The sequence below is a fragment of the Leucoraja erinacea genome, chromosome 14 (genome assembly GCF_028641065.1).
Source record: "Leucoraja erinacea ecotype New England chromosome 14, Leri_hhj_1, whole genome shotgun sequence".
NCBI classification, from domain to species: Eukaryota; Metazoa; Chordata; class Chondrichthyes; order Rajiformes; family Rajidae; genus Leucoraja; species Leucoraja erinaceus.
The window spans coordinates 20,498,683-20,515,463 of NC_073390.1; positions in this window are offsets into that span (position 1 = coordinate 20,498,683).

Here is a 16,781-nt window from a genome sequence, read left to right on the forward strand (position 1 = left end):
GTGCCAGAGACCCAGCCTCAAAGTTATTTTGACTTTCGTCTTCTTTATAAATGTTGACTGAGGGATAACTGGCCAGGAATACATCACAACATGGTTTGGGAACTGCTCCATCAAAGAAAGCCGAGAGTTGTGGACACAGTCCAGACCATCACGCAAACCAACCTCCCTCCCATTGACTCTATCTACACATTATGCTGCCTTGGCAAGGCCACCAACATAACCAAGGACCGGTCTCAATCTGGGTCCCTCCCTCTTCTCCTCTCTCCTATCAGGCAAGAGGTACAGAAGTGAGAAAACGCACACCCTCCAGGTTCAGGGGCAGTTTCTTACCAGCTGGCAACTGAACCGTCCTCTCACCAACTAAAGTGCAGTTCTGACCTACCATCTACCTCATTGGAGTCCTATGAACTACTTCTAATCGGACTTTTATGGACTTTATCTTGCGCTGAACATTAGACCTCCCCACAGGTCTCCCCACTACACACCTACGGACTTTTTATAGGGGGACAATCGAGAGCACATTGACCTACGGCATCACTTCCTGGTTCGGGAGCTGCAAGGCGTATGATCGGCACCAACTAGACAGGATTGTGAAGACCGCCAGCAGGATTATTGGTGCTCCACTCCCTTTCCTGCTGGACTTATACAGGAAGAGATGTATCAGCAGAGCCATCTCCATCATCAAAGACCCCTACCACCCATCGCATCACATATTCTCCATCCTGCCATCTGGGAAGAGGTACAGGAGCATTAGCTGCAAAACCAGCAGGATGCTCCTCAGCTTCTTCCCGCAGGCTATAAGACTGCTAAACGGACTTTGCCCCCTGCCAAAGTATCGCGAACCAACCACCAACCTGGACACAGTGCAGCAGAGCCACTGTTGTGCTGCTGCCGATCGGAACGCCTGTTGAATGTTTAGTAGAGTGTTAAATTTGTTCATGATATATGTATTTTTATTTCTATTTATTTTTAATGCACACTGAATGGACACTGGTTGAGCAACGTTTTTTTGTTTCCTCTGGGTATGTGAATACTCAGGAAATGACAATAAAGATATACAATAGACCCTTTATCCTATATCTGTACACTGTGGACGGCTTGATTGCAAAAGGCTGGAGTAACTCAGCGGGTCAGGCAGCATCTCCAGACAAACGGCATAGGTGACATTTTGGGTCGAGACCCTTCTTCGGACTAATCTGCAAAATGATGGCTGAAGAATGATCGTCCCGAAGCGCCACCTATTCCCTTTCTCCGGAGATGCTGTCTGACGCGTTTACTCCAGCTTTTCGTCTCTATCTTCGGTTTAAACCAGCATCTGCAGTTCCGATCTACACTTGTAATCATGTATAGTCTTTTTGCTGACAGGGTAGCACACAACAAAAAGCTTTTCACTGTATCTCGGTACATGTAACATTAATATAGTTAAACTAAACTAAAGTAGACCCTATCGGCTGCACTATGCAATCTTAACTGTTAGCCTGAGGGAGCAGGTGGGATCTCTGTTTACATCTCTTCTGAAAACCAAGGTCAAAGGGCAACAACTAGTATTATGAAAAAGAAAATTGCATATCCTGAAAATTGATTTCTACACTATTGTTATGACATTATTAGTTTACACGCCATTCATTCTGTGGGAATATGTCAGTAATGCTAAATTATCGTGTGCTGCTTCAATCTTAATTTCAAGTGTAATTCTCACCAACAGTGGTGTTGAGTTTAGTTTAATTTAGAGATACAGCATGGAAACAGGCCCTTCAGCCCACTGAGTCCGCACTGACCAACCGATCACCCATTCACACAAGTTCTATGTTATCCCAATTTTACATCCACTCCCAACACACTAGGGGCCAATTAATGTCGTTGAGATGTGGAAGTACCTCAGAGCACACAGTCACAGGGAGAACATACAAACTCCACACAGGTAGCACCTGAGGTCAGGATTTAACCTGGGTCTATGGCGCTGAGGCAGTAGCTCTACCATTTGCATCACTGTGCCGAGAACAGAGAGATAAGACTTCATTCCATTGATCCTAACCAGAATCAAATCCAAATTCTGGGGGTTAGCTACACACGCGGCTCCTTGAAAATTTCAGTTTTCTAGGTCCCCATTCCCTCATCTTCACCATGGATGTCCAGTCACTCTACACCTCTATCCCCCACCAGAAGGGTCTCAAAGCCCTCCGTTTCATCCTCGACCGGAGAACCAACCAATCCCCATCTACTGATACTCTCCACCACTTAGCGGAGTTGGTCCTTACCCTTAATAACTTTTCGTTTGACTCCTCCCATTTCCTCCAAATACAAGGCGTAGCTATGGGCACACGCATGGGCCCTAGCTATGACTGCCTCTTTGTAGGGTATGTTGAACAATCCTTGTTTGAGACGTACCGTGGCCCTATCCCCGAACTCTACCTCCACTACATCGATGACTGCATTGGTGCTACCTCCTGCACCCACACACAACTCACTAACTTCATCCATTTCACCACTAACTTCCATCCGGCACTCAAATACACATTTGCGACATTTCCCTACCATTTCTTGACCTTACTATCTCCATCGCAGGGGATAGACTACCTACTAACATCCACTATAAACCCACTGACTCCCATGGCTATCTGGACTACACTTCTTCTCACACTGCTTCCTGTAAGGACTCCAACCCCTTCTCCCAATTCCTCCGTCTACACTGCATCTGCACCCAGGGTGAGGTGTTCCACACCAGGGCATCGGAGATGTCCTCATTCTACAGGGATCGGGGAGGGTTCCCCTCTTCTACCATAGATGAGGCTCTCACCAGGGTCTTTTATATACCCCGTGACTCTGCTCTCATTCCCCATCCCCCCACTCGTAACAAGGGCAGAGTCCCCCTTGTCCTCACCTTCCACCCTACCACATACAACAAATAATCCTCCAACATTTTCGCCACCTCCAACGTGATCCCACCACTTGCCACATCTTCCCATCTCCTCCCCTGTCTGCTTTCCGTGGAGACCGCTCCCTACGTAACTCCCTGGTCAATTCGTCCCTTTCCCTTGCAACCGCAAGAAATGCTACACTTGTCGCTTTACCTCCCCCCTTGACTCCATTCAAGGACCTAAGCAGTCTTTCCAGGTGCGGCAGAGGTTCACCTGCACTTCCTCCAACCCCATCTATTGCATCCGCTGCTCTAGATGTCAGTTGCTCTACATCGGTGAGACCAAGGGTAGGCTTGGCGATCGCTTTGCCCAACACCTCCGCTCGGTTCGCAATAACCAACCTGATCTCCCAGTGGCTCAGCATTTCAACTCCCCCTCCCATTCCGAATCCGACCTTTCTGTCCTGGGCCTCCTCCATGGCCAGAGTGAGGACCACTGTAAATTGGAGGACCAGCACCTCATATTTTGCTTGGGCAGTTTGCACCCCAGCGGTATGAACATTGACTTCTCTAATTTCAGGTAGTCCTTGGTTTATCCTCCTCTTCTCAGCTCTCCCTCAGCCCACTGGCTCCACCTCTTCCTTTCTTCCTCCCCCCCCCCATCCTCACATCTGTCTGAAGAAGGGTTTTGACCCAAAACATTGCCTATTTCCTTCGCACCATAGATGCTGCCTCACCCGCTGAGTTTCTCCAGCATTTTTGTCTATCCTTGAAATGCAGATGTTCACTCGGTACATTTTAGAGGATTAGTGTGAGACGGGTGGAGTTCCAAAAGAGGCAAAATAGGCATTTTAAAACACCTAATTGTTAAACTTGAAAGGATGAACAGCACTCCTACAGGGGGTGAGTAATTATCAGAGTGCTCACATGCCTCTCAATGAAGTTTAAGCAGCTCTCCCTGGTAATTGAAACTCTACCCAGACGTGACAATCACAGCCGGGGATGTGGTATAAATGTCTACACAGGTGCCTTTATCAACCGTACATAACTCTCAATTTTAAGTTGAATACTTGCTTTGAAGAGAGAATATTCCCGATGCATGAAAGAATATAACAGCGCCAATGATGACATATTTAAAATCAGATTCAGCAACATGTTCGGCTTTTTGATTTTCTCTCCACTTTGTACCAGTGTTTTCAAGTCTGCAGTCCTAAAAGGGGTCTCAAAGTGGTCAATGGTCAATAACTTTATTATAACATGTACAGTGAAATCATATATTTTTTCAGTAAAGCATAAATAGTTGCTCTCTGGAGAACATGGACAGATTACGTTTTGTGTGGAGACCCTTCTTCAGACTGATTGTAGTGGAGGGGTGGGGGAGAGAAGAAAACTAGAAAAGGGGAGAGGAGGACAGACAGTAACAGGTAATAGCACATTGTGTCTTTTTGTGTATTAAACAGCATCTGCCAGTTTACAAAAAAAAAGACATAAAGTGCTGGATTAACTCAGCAGGTAGACACAAATGCTGGAGAAACTTAGTGGGTGAGGCAGTATCAACGGAGCAAAAGAATAGGTGACGTTTTGGGTCGTGCCCAGACTGTTTAGGGGTGGGGGGCGGGAAGAAGAAAGGAAGGGGCAGAGGTAGTGGGCTGTGGGAGAACTGGAAGGGGGAGGGGAAGGAGGGAGAAAGCAAGGACTACCTGAAATTGGAGAACTCAATGTCATACCGCTGGGGCGTAAACTACGCAAGCAAAATATGAGGTGCTGCTCCTCCAATTTATGGTGGTCCTCATGCTGGCCATGGAGGAGGCCCAGGACAGAAAGGTCGGATTCAGAATGGGAGGGGAAGTGCTGAGCCACCGGGAGATCAAAGTCAAAGTCAATTTTATCCCGAAGGTGCAGTGAAATAAATTTACCAGCAGCGATACACTTAAAAAGAACACACAATATACAATAAGATTTAACACAAACATCCACCACAGCATTCTTCACTGTGGTTGAAGACAACAAAGCTGGCAGCCCTCTTCCTTTGTTCATCTGTAGTCGGGGACATAAACCCTCTGTAGTTGCCGCTACGGACGGCTTGAGATTGGTTAATGTGAACTGTGCGGAGGTGTTGGGTGAAACAATCGCCAAGCCTGCGCTTGGTCTCACTGATGCAGAGCAGCTGACACCTAGAGCAGCGGATGCAATAGATGAGGTTGGAGGAGGTGCAGGTGAACCTCTGCCTCACCTGGAAAGACTGCTTGGGTCCTTGGATGGAGACGAGGGGGGAGGTAAAGTGACAAGTGTAGCATTTCCTGCGGTTGCAGGGGAAAGTACCAGGGGAGGGGGTGGTTTGGGTGAGAAGGGACAAATTGACCAAGGAGTTACGGAGGGAACGGTCTCTGAGGAAAGCCGAAAGGGGAGGAGATAGAAAAATGTGGCCAGTGGTGGGATCCCATTGGAGGTGGCGAAAATGTCGGAGGATTATCTGTTGCATGTGATGGCTGGTTGGGTGGAAGGTGAGGACAAGGAGGACTCTGTCCTTGTTACGAGTGGGGGGGATGGGGAGTGAGAGCAGAGCTACGGGATATAGGGGAGACCCTAGTGAGTCTCATCTATAGTAGAAGAGGGAAACCCCCGTTCCCTAAAGAATGAGGACATCTCCGATGCCCTGGTGTGGAACACCTCATCCTGGGTGCAGATGCGGCACAGACGGAGGAATTGGGAGAAGGGGATAGAGCTCTTACAGGAAGCAGGGTGGGAAGAAGTGTAGTCCAGATAGCCATGATAATTCGGTTTGTAAATCAGCAGGCCAGACGACATCCCTGGAGAACATGGATTGACGACGTTTCAAGTGGGGACCATTCGTCAAATGCTGCCTGACCTGCTCATTTCCTTCAGCAGTTCCTCCTCAGTCTGAAGATAGCCCCTGACCTGAAAAGTCACTTATCCATGTTCTGCAGAGATGCTGCCTGACCTACTGAGTTCCTCCAGCACTTTGTGTCTTTAAATAATAAACCTAATCCTAAACCTAAACCTATCTCCCAGCGTTACCCCTCCACCTACATCCGTGCTGGACTCAGGAAAGTAAAACTGGAAGGCAGTGTTAGCTGTGAGGAGGATGCTAGGAGGCTGCAAGGTGACTTGGATAGGTTGGGTGAGTGGGCAAATGCATGGCAGATGCAGTATAAAGTGGATAAATGTGAGGTTATCCACTTTGGTGGCAAAAAAAGGAAAGTAGACTATTATCTGATGGGTGGCTGATTAGGAAAAGGAGGAGATGCAACGTGACCTGGGTGTCATGGTACACCAGTCATTGAAAGTAGGCATGCAGGTGCAGCAGGCAGTGAAGAAAGCGAATGGTATGTTAGCATTCATAGCAAAAGGATTTGAGTATAAGAGCAGGGAGGTTCTACTGCAGTTGAACAGGGTCTTGATGAGACCACACCTGGAGTATTGTGTACAGTTTTGGTCTCCTAATCTGAGGAAAGACATTCTTGCCATAGAGGGAGTACAGAGAAGGTTCACCAGACTGATTCCTGGGATGGCAGCACTTTCATATAAAGAAAGACTGGATAGACTCGGCTTGTACTCGCTAGAATTTAGAAGATTGAGGGGGGATCTTATAGAAACTTACAAAATTCTTAAGGGGTTGGACAGGCTAGATGCAGGAAGACTGTTCCCGATGTTGGGGAAGTCCAGAACAAGGAGTCACAGTTTAAGGATAAGGAGACCGAGATGAGAAAAACATTTTTCACACAGAGTGGTGAATCTGTGTAATTCTCTGCCACAGAAGGTAGTTGAGGCCAGTTCATTGGCTATATTTAAGAGGGAGTTAGATGTGGCCCTTGTGGCTAAAGGGATTGGGGGTATGGAGAAAAGGCAGGTACAGGATACTGAGTTGGATGCTCAGCCATGATCATATTGAATGACGTTGCAGGCTCGAAAGGCCGAATGGCCTTCTCCTGCACCTATTTTCTATATTTCTATGTTCTATGTTTCAAAGGTTAAAGAGTGCAAAGTTGGATGTCTAATGGTTAACGTATAAATATTAATGCTACTTGATTTGCACTTTGAGAATGATGTCACCTTAATGAAACGTTTTCCAGCAGATTTCGTTTCTGGAACAATCAGGAACAACCTGCTGTGAAATCTCTCTTGCTTGGGTGCTACCAGTCAACTTTCACACTTAAATTCACAGCATCTGCTCCATCAGAGATTATCAATGCAGATTTATTTTCTCTAAAATCTCTGGTTTTATTAAAACTAGGATGAAAATCAGCTCTAGGGTAGAGTTAGTGTTCCGCGCTGTATCTCCAAACTAAACTAAACTGAACTAAACTAAACTGAACTAAACTAGCACACACTACACATTAGAGACCATTTACAATGTTTACCAAAGCCAATTAACCTGAAAACTTGTACGCATTTGAAGTGAGGGAGGAAACCGGAGTACCCGAGGAAAACCCACACAGTCATAAAGGAAGGCACAGGTGGAGTTAAGCAGTTTGTTGAAACAAAGAAGTGCAGTTGCTGGTTTATACCAAAGATGGACACAAAGTGCAGGAATAACTCAACGGGCCAGGCAGCATCTCTACAGAAAAAGGATGGGTGTTTTTTTCGGGTTTGGACCCTTCTTCAGACTCAAGAAAAAGGATGGGAGATGTTTTGGGTCGTGAGCCTTCTTCACACTGAGGAAGGTTCCTGTCCCGAAATGACACCCATCCTTTTTCTCCAGTGATGCTGCCTGATCCGCTGAGTTACTCCAACATTTTGTGCCTATCTTTAGTTAAACAGGTTTTGTGGATTGTCCTGCATTAATCTTCCATGCCACTCAGGTAAGCAAGTTATAGACAAATGCCTTGAAATTGGATTCTTTGAGTAATCAAGCCTCTTAGAGCCATAGAGTCATACAGCATGGAAACATGCACTTCGGCCACACTTGCCCATTCTGACCAAAATGCCCATCTACACTAGCCCATCTGCCGTCATTTGGCGCATATCCCCCTGAACCTATCCATGTACCTGCCCAAATGTAGTTTAAATGTCTTGTAAATGCTGTTATAGCATGCTATTATGCTCCTGTGAAATTCCATTGTCCACTGTTTCAATGGAATTATCAATGAAACTATAGAAATCAATGGAACTCTATTGGCGACCAATACTCTTCCATGTTTTTAAAACTGGTAACCAAAAATACATTGTTGACTATATTGTTCATGTATTAACATCCAGAGACGAGAATTCATTACAACTGCAGAATGTTTGTGCATATAACTAGAGTTAAAGACTCATAGAGTGATACAGTGTGGAAACAGGCCCTTCAGCCCAACTTGCCCATACCAGCTAACATGTCCAAACTACACTAGTCCCACCTGCCCGCGTTTGGTCTATATTCTTCCAAACCTGTCCTATCCATGTACCTGTCTAATAGTTTCTTAAATGTTGGGATAGCTCCTGCCTCATCTGCCTCCTCTGATAGCTTGTTCCATACACCAACCACCTTTTGTGTGAAAAAGGTACCCCTCGGATTCCTATTAAATCTTTTTCCCTTCACCTTAAACCTATGCCCTCTGGTCCTCCATTCACCTACTCTGGGCGAGATACTCTGTGCATCTGCCTGATCTATTCCTCTCATGATTTTATACACCTCTACAAGATCACCCCTCATCCTCCTGCGCTCCAAGGACTAGAGGCTCAGCCTAGTCAACCTCTCCCAATAGCTCAGACCCTCTAGTCCTGGCAACATCCTCATAAATCTTCTCTGTACCCTTTCCAGCTTGACAGCATCTTTCCTATAACATGGGGCCTAGAACTGAACATAATACTCTAAATGCGATCTCACCAACGTCTTATACAACTGCAACCTGACCTCCCAACTTCTATACTCAATACTATGACTGATGAAGGACAATGTGCCAAAAGCCTTTTTACAACCCTATCTACCTGCGACTCCACCTTCAAGGAACCATCCACATGCACTCCTAGATCCCTCTGCTCTACAATACTCCCCATAGCCCTACCATTCACTGTGTAGGACCTGCCCATGATAGACTTGCCAAAATGCAACATCTCACATTTATCTGCATTAAATTCCATCAACCATTCCTCAGCCCACCTGGCTAATCGATCAAGTTCCTGCTGCAATTTTTCACAACCATCTTCACTATCTGCAAAATCACCCACTTTTGTATCGTCTGCTATTACTATTATTGGAAGCTGTAAAATTCATTATTAAATTAATTCCCTTTTCCACGAGGAATATAGAATTAATTGGATATTCCACCATGAGGCAGTAATGATGTGATGGGCTGAATGATCCATGCGAATCAGTTTGTAGTTCTGTGACCTGGGTGTTTCATAGCTAACTGGAGAATAAACACAGATTGATTTTATTAGTTCAGTTCAGTTTAGAGGTAGAGCGCGGAAACAGACCCGTTGGCCCACCGTGTCCGCTCCGACCAGCAATCCCCATACACTAGCACACATTGCACACTAAGGACAATTTACAATTTTTACCGGTCAAGGCCTACTACAAGCCTGTATGTCCATGGAGTGTGCGAGGAAAATGGAGCACCCGGAGAAAATCCACGTGGTGACGGGGAGAAGGTACAAACTCCATGCAGACTGCACCCGTAGTCAGGATCGAACCCAGGTCTCTGACACTGTAAGAGGTGGCTCTACCACTGCGCCACCATGCTGATATGCAAATATACATCTGATGAATATAGTATATTAGATATGAAGTAATTTACATTAACCCAACATTAAAGATTCTGTTATATAACTACTACTCCTACGTGTATTGTTAATGGTACTTGGCATGTCATTAGTGGAGGAGTACAGAGATTATACGGGCTAGACCCTGGTAAGTAAATAAAAAGATTCTGCACTGACTCACCTCAATGAACAAAAAAAACATTAGCATTTGAAGCGCCCCGAGAATAGGTAATTAATCTGCTCTTAGGTTTGCATAGACTGAAACACAAAGACCTTGTTCATTGAAATTATTAAAAGGGAAAGTAAGTGAAGGATAGAACATTTACAGCATAATGCAGCCGACCATAATCCCTAACCCCTTGATAACAGATTTTATTGACTTTTTCATCCTACCTAGTACACCATTCATTCAGATGTCTCCTGAGGTGTTGTTAATCAAGGACCAGTCTCTCCCCGGCCAATACCTCTTCACCCCTCTCCCATCAGGCAAGAGATACAAAGATGTACAAAACGCACACCTCTAGATCCAGGGCAGTTTTTTCCCAGCTGTTATCGGGCAACTGAATCATCAACTAGAGGGTGGTCCTGAATGACCATCCACCTCATTAGAGAACCTCGGACTATCTTTATTGGACTGCTGGATATTATCTATCTGCTGGATTGCACTAAACTTTATTCCCTTTTTTCATGTATCCCTACACATGGCAGCTCGATTGTAATCATGTATTGCCTTCCCCACTGACTGCTTAGCACGCAACAACAGCTTTTCACTGTACCTCGGTACATGTGACAATATATTAAACTTCAAATGAACTTCAACTAAATGTCAACTTCAACTTCCTTCCTTCGAGGACTTGGACTACCAATGCCAATAGATATCACGAATCGGCAAAAAGCAGCCATTCTGCTCACTGTATTTGTGTGGACCATCAAACACTCATTTACACAAACCCAACACTACTCCCATTTTATTCTCCCCATCAATTCCCCCACTCATCTACAAGCCATGGGCAATTGACCGTGTCCAACCAACATGCCTTTGCGATGTGGGAGGAAAAAGAAGCACCGTGGCAACATGCCCCATCTACACGTCCCATCTACCTGCATTTGGCCCATATCCATCTAAACCAATCCTCTTGGGCATAACTCTAAAGTGCGAGGGGCAAAGTTTAAAGGAGATGTTTTGTTACACAGAGTATGGTAGGGTTATGGGTGTAGGTGTAAGGGTGCAAGGGTGGTGGTGGATGCAGATACGATAGTGGTATTTAAGAGACTTTAGGCAGATAAGAGTTGGTCTTGGCATTGTGTTCGGCACAGACATTGTGGGCCGAAAAGCCTGTTCCTGTGCTGTACAACCCAGACAACTCACGAGGAGAACACACATGCTCCACACAGACAGCATCCATAGTCAGGATTGAAGCCGGGTCTCTGGCACTGTAAGGCAGCAGCTCTACGACTGCACCACCGTGCCACCGTGCCACCCCCTAGAACTAGAGTGCACAGGTTGAAGATGAGAAGAGAAATTTAGAAGGGATCTGAGGGATAGGTTTTTCACTCCGCAAGTGGTGATTCTCTGAATCAAGCTTTCAAAGGGAGTAGTGGACGCAGGCACAATTACAATGTTTAAAAGGCACAGGTACTTGGACAGAGAAAGCACAGAGGGATATGATCTGATGTGGGCAAACAGGAATAGTAGCAATGTTACAAAATTTTGAGATTGAAAAAATGAAGTCTGCAATTTATCCCACCAGATAAAGCATGAAAAGAAGTTTAATTTGACACCTAATTCACTTTCATATCTCAAGTAATAAAAAACGTTATGGCCATTTTCATACTCGGAAATTAGCATCTTGTTCCCTATTGATTTTCTATGGACATAACAAAAAAGCTGTGATCATGGACAGTCAAAAGGCCATAACCTTCTTAAAAATTAAGAGAACTGAATGAAATTTTCAGTTATCATAGATTGAAGCATTCTGAAACAAATATAAAATAATCTTACTTGGATGACCTGAAATTAAAGCATATAATTAGTTAGTTACCCAATTGTAGCTAATTTCAAACTTCAATTACTAGATCTAAACATCTATCCATTTCTTAATAAATGATTAACATTTTTAAATAGCCTAAGTGTCCAAATAATATTCACAAATAATTCACAATAAAACATGATTTTAAAATCTCATTTACATCAATTTATAGGCCAAATGGAAGGAATTTAGTGTTCAATTGCTGTAAATTAAAGTCCATTTTAAAACAGCTTTCTAGTGGGTTCCTGTGAACGCGCTGGTTTAGAACGTTCACATTGTGCTGGATTTGTGCCCTCAAATGCCCAGAAAAATACTGCGGGATATAAAGAGCCCAAAATGAACTACTCGCTATAGTAAACTTTGTATAAAGGGGTCTTAAGAAGCCCCTTTTAATGTAAAAATAAGGTACATACCTTTAATTGTTTGCTTTATAAAACCCTGGGGCTGCGAGAGGTCGCGGGTTGAGAGAGTGATTTTAAAACTATTATAACTATTATTCGAGGCCTATAAAACTAATAATACCTTTTGCGACGGGGTCTTTCAGCGATTTTTCGTTAATGATTTACTAGGCTGAACATCTTCGATTGGAACAGCCTAGTAAAAATCGCGTTTTAAACCCGCCCCCTCTAAACAGTGCGATAATCGTCCCATCGAGTCCGCGTCGACCACCGATCACCTGTTCACACTAGTTCTATGTTTTTCCACGTTCTCATCCACTCCCTACACACAAGGGACAATTTACAGTGACCAATTAAACTACAATCCCGCATATCATGGGAGGAAACCGGAGCACACGGAGGAAACCCATGCGGTCACAGGGAGAAAGTGCAAACTCCGCACTAACAACACCTGAGGTCAGGACCAAACCTGAGTCTCTGGCGCTATGAGGTCGTAGATTTACCAGCTGCGCCACTATGCCATCCTATCAATGCAATGCGCCAATGCAAGCAACAGCTTGAATTAATATAGTACGTATTTATATATAATATAGTACGTATTTAAAAATATCCTTGTAGGGGTTGATCGTCAAAGACACAAGACAAAACATTTCTGGACAGTAGGAAGGTGGAGGAAATTGAAATCATGCTTAAAGGGACTTATTTTAGAGACTTTTGAACAGAAGGAGGAGGGAGATGAACAGGATAGACACAAAACGCTGGAGTAACTCAGCAGGTCAGGCAGCATCTCTGGAGAAAAGAAATAGGTGCCTTTTTGGATTGGAACCTTTCTTCAGTCCGACCTGAAATGTCACCTATTCTTTTTCTCCAGAAATGCTGATTGACCCGCTGAGTTACTCCAGCATTTTGTGTCTATCTTCAGCATAAAACAGCATCTGCAGTTTGTTCCTACACAGGGAGATGAACAAATTGATTTGGAGAGTTCCACAGAGTACGTGGGGATAACTACCCTCAGATGGTGCAACAGCAATACCAGAACATTGCAGAGGAGGGCGCATGCCCCCGTGAAATTCTTTAAGATAAACTAGTACAAGACTCAGGTAAACTTGAATATTCAGATGGAGGATGTTTCTCACTAATTTATTGGCTGCATTAGCCTATAGGATAGGATGGGTGGGGAGGAGAGAACGGTGATCGTAATGGTGTCATACAGAGTTACGCAGCATGGAAACAGGCTCTTCGACACAACTTGCGATCTACATCTACACTATTCCCACCTGCCAGCTTTTGACCCATATCCCTCAAACCCAACCCTATCCATGTACCTGTCTAAATGTTTTTGAAACTTTACGCTAGTACATGTCTCAAGTCGCTCCTCCAGCAGCTCGTTCCATACCCCCACCACCTTTTGTGCAAACAAGTAACCTCTCAAGTCCCTATTAAATCTATCCCCCCTTTCCATAAGCCTATAATCCTACAGTTCTCGATTGCACTACTCTGTGTATTTACCCGATCGATTCCTCTCATGATTTTATACACGTCTATAAAATCATCTCTCATCCTCCTGTGCCTCAAGTGATAAAGCCCTAGCCTGCTTAACCTCTCCCTATTGCTCAGTCCCTCGAGTCCTGGCAAAATCTTCTCTGAACCCTTTCAAGCGTAACATCATCTTTCCTACAACATGGTGACCAAAACTGAATGTAAAACTTTAAATGCGGCCTTCCCAACATCTTATACAACTGCAACATGACCTCCCAACTACTACACTCAATAATCTGACTGATGAAGGCCAATGTGCCAGAAGCCTTCATGAGGGGATAACGGGCTGCTATTGAGTTTTGATTTGAGAAAAGAAGTTCTAAGTCATTCCATTAACCCTTTGTCTATGGATGTCACATGGCATTTGGAATTTCAGTCTTGACAGAACGTGGTTGCCAGCCATTATCATATCACCAAGTCTATTCCTGGAGTGTCAGTTATGGAATATGCCCGGTTTCAGGTCAGCCCATTAATTTGGAGACACAAGGAACTGCAGATGCTGGAATCTAATGTAGAACACAAAGTGTTGGAGTAACTCTGCAGGCCACGCAGCTTCTCTGGGGAAGATGGTTTGGCAACATTTGGGGTCTGAAGAAGTATCCTGACCTGAAATGTAGCCTATCAATGTCCTCCACAGATAAGTTCATAAGTTCATAAGTTATAGGAGCTGAGTTAGGCCATTCAGCCCATCAAGTCTACTCTGCCATTTAATCATGGCTGATTTATCTTTCCCTCTTAATCCCATTCTCCTGCATTCTCCCCATAACCACTTACACCCGCACTAATCAACAATCCGTCAATCACTGCCTTAAAAAATATCCATGGACTTGGCTTCCACAGCCTTCTGTGGCAATGAATTCTACAGATTCACCACCCTCTTGTGCTGCCTGAGCCGCTGAATTACTACAGTACTTAGTGTTCTACTGTCATTAATTTTTTTAATGCATTTTTGGGATGTGACATTGTTGGCATGCAATTAAAAAATTATCGTGCATCCTTAACTCGATCCAAAATGGCGCCGGAGCATGGCAACCCTTTGACTGCTGGTCCCTGAAGAGGATCGGCTAACATCCATTACAGTCATTGCACTCTTTTAAATCTTTAATTATCTGGGCACTGTGGATGGCTATTCACGTATATAGTCTTTTTTTACTGGATAGCAAGCTAACAAAAGCTTTTCACTGTGCATTTGGTACACGTGACAATAATAAACTAAACTAAACTAATTGAGAAGGTAGAGAAAAAAATATGAATTGAGTCACTGTCTAGCATTGCTGCAGTCCTGGTGTTAAAATCCCTCCCACACTGTTGTTGGGTGAAGAACTTGCTGTATTACCTCTCTACATTTACATCTCCATTGGAGATGTTTGATGTTTGATGGAGTGAGCATTGCCACATTATTTAACTCCATGATCACAACTGAACCTGATCCTGCCAAATTCCAGAGCTCTATGTCCTGTGATTCTTTGTCAATGTATTTATATTTATTTTGCAGAGTTTTCTTCTATTTTTACTCTGGAGGTCCTTTGAGATTGCGGGTGATTTGCTTCCTACCTATTTGTTGGGTCCTGAGATGACCTATATAGCAATCATTAGCCTTACCACGGGTGTGGCAGGAGATCCCAGTGGGGTGAATGGCTGCACAGTTTAGTTTAGTTTAGAGATGCAGCGTGGAAACAGGCCCTTCGGCCCGCCTAGTCCATGCTGACTAGCAATCACACATTCTATTCTACACTCCAGGGACAATTTACAGAAGCCAATTGACCTACAAAGCTGCATTTCTTTGGAATGCGGGAGGAGCTGAGGTTAAGAGGGATATGAATCAAAGGGAGGCGGATGGAACTGGCTTTGATTGGGCATCTTGGTTTGCATGGATGAGTTGGGCCTAAGGGCCTGTATATGTGCTGTATGACTTAATGACTCTAAGTCCTTTGAGGGTGGAGATACAATAGATGTTGGAATGAAGATAGACCCTAAGTGCTGGAGTAACTCAGCGGGTCAGGCAGCATCTCTGGAGAAAAGGAGTAGGTGTTGTTTTGGGTCAAAACCCTTCTTCAGCCTGGAATGCTGGATTCTGGAATCTTGAATAAAATGCAAAGTGCTGGAAGAACTCAATGGGTCAGGCAGGAGCTGTGGAGGGAATGGACGGGCTACATTTTGGGTCGGTAGCCTTCTTCAGACAGAGGAGGAATTGCTCAAGGAACTTAGCAGGTCAGTCAGCATCTGATGCAGGATCTCATTCTGAAACATCAACCATCCCCTTGCCTCCACAGATACTACTCAACCCACTGAGTTCCTCCAACAGTTTGCTATTTGCTTCTTGGAGTGTGACTGGTTTCCACCAGAGTCATGGTTCCTTACATCCATCAGGCTATTAAACAGTACAACTGCCAAATAAGCCTTGAACTACAGAGATGTGGGAGCATTGTTTCTGTCTATTCACTATGATTGTTTCTTTATTTTGTTATAAATACTGAAATTTTCAGGTGGTATTTTTTTGTTGTGGTGACACAGTGGCGCAGCAGTAGAGTTACTGCCCTACAGCGCCTTTAACTATGGGTGCTGTCTATGCGGCGTTTGTGCGTTCTCCCTGTGACCGCGTGGGTTTTCTCCTGCAGCTCTGGTTTCCTCCCACATTCCAAAGGCGTGCAGACTTGTAGGTTAATTGGCTTCAGTAATTCGACCCGGGTTTGTAGGATAGAACTAGTGTTGGGTGATTGCTGGTCGGAACGGACTGGGTGGGCCAAAGGGCCTGTTTCCACTCTGCATCACTAAAACTAAAACTAAAATCCAAATATTATGGCATTTGCAGAGTACTATGTTTACATATCTGTTGTGCTGCTGTAAGTAAGAATTTCATTGTTCCATATCTGGACATTTGACAATAAAACGCTCTTGACTCTTGACGGTTTGAAAGGTGTAGAAGAGAGATGAAGGCATATTAGATTACAAATACATATCTTCTACTGCTCTTATGGTTAAAAAATCCGTGCAGGTTTATGAAGGAAATGTCAAAATTCTTTTTTGGGGACGCTCCCTTAACCAGCCCCTTTTATTCCACTGCAATTATCTTTGGCGATATATTTTTCTGCCGACCTGATATGTCTGCTTCCTTTCCCTTTAATTGGGGGCTTGCCTTGACGAGCTGTTTTGTACCGGTATCGAGTCTGGCTTAATACGGAGGGTAGATCTGCGTTGAGAAAAAGGGCAAATGCATAGAATTTCTTATACAAAAGAGGAAACAAATTATCC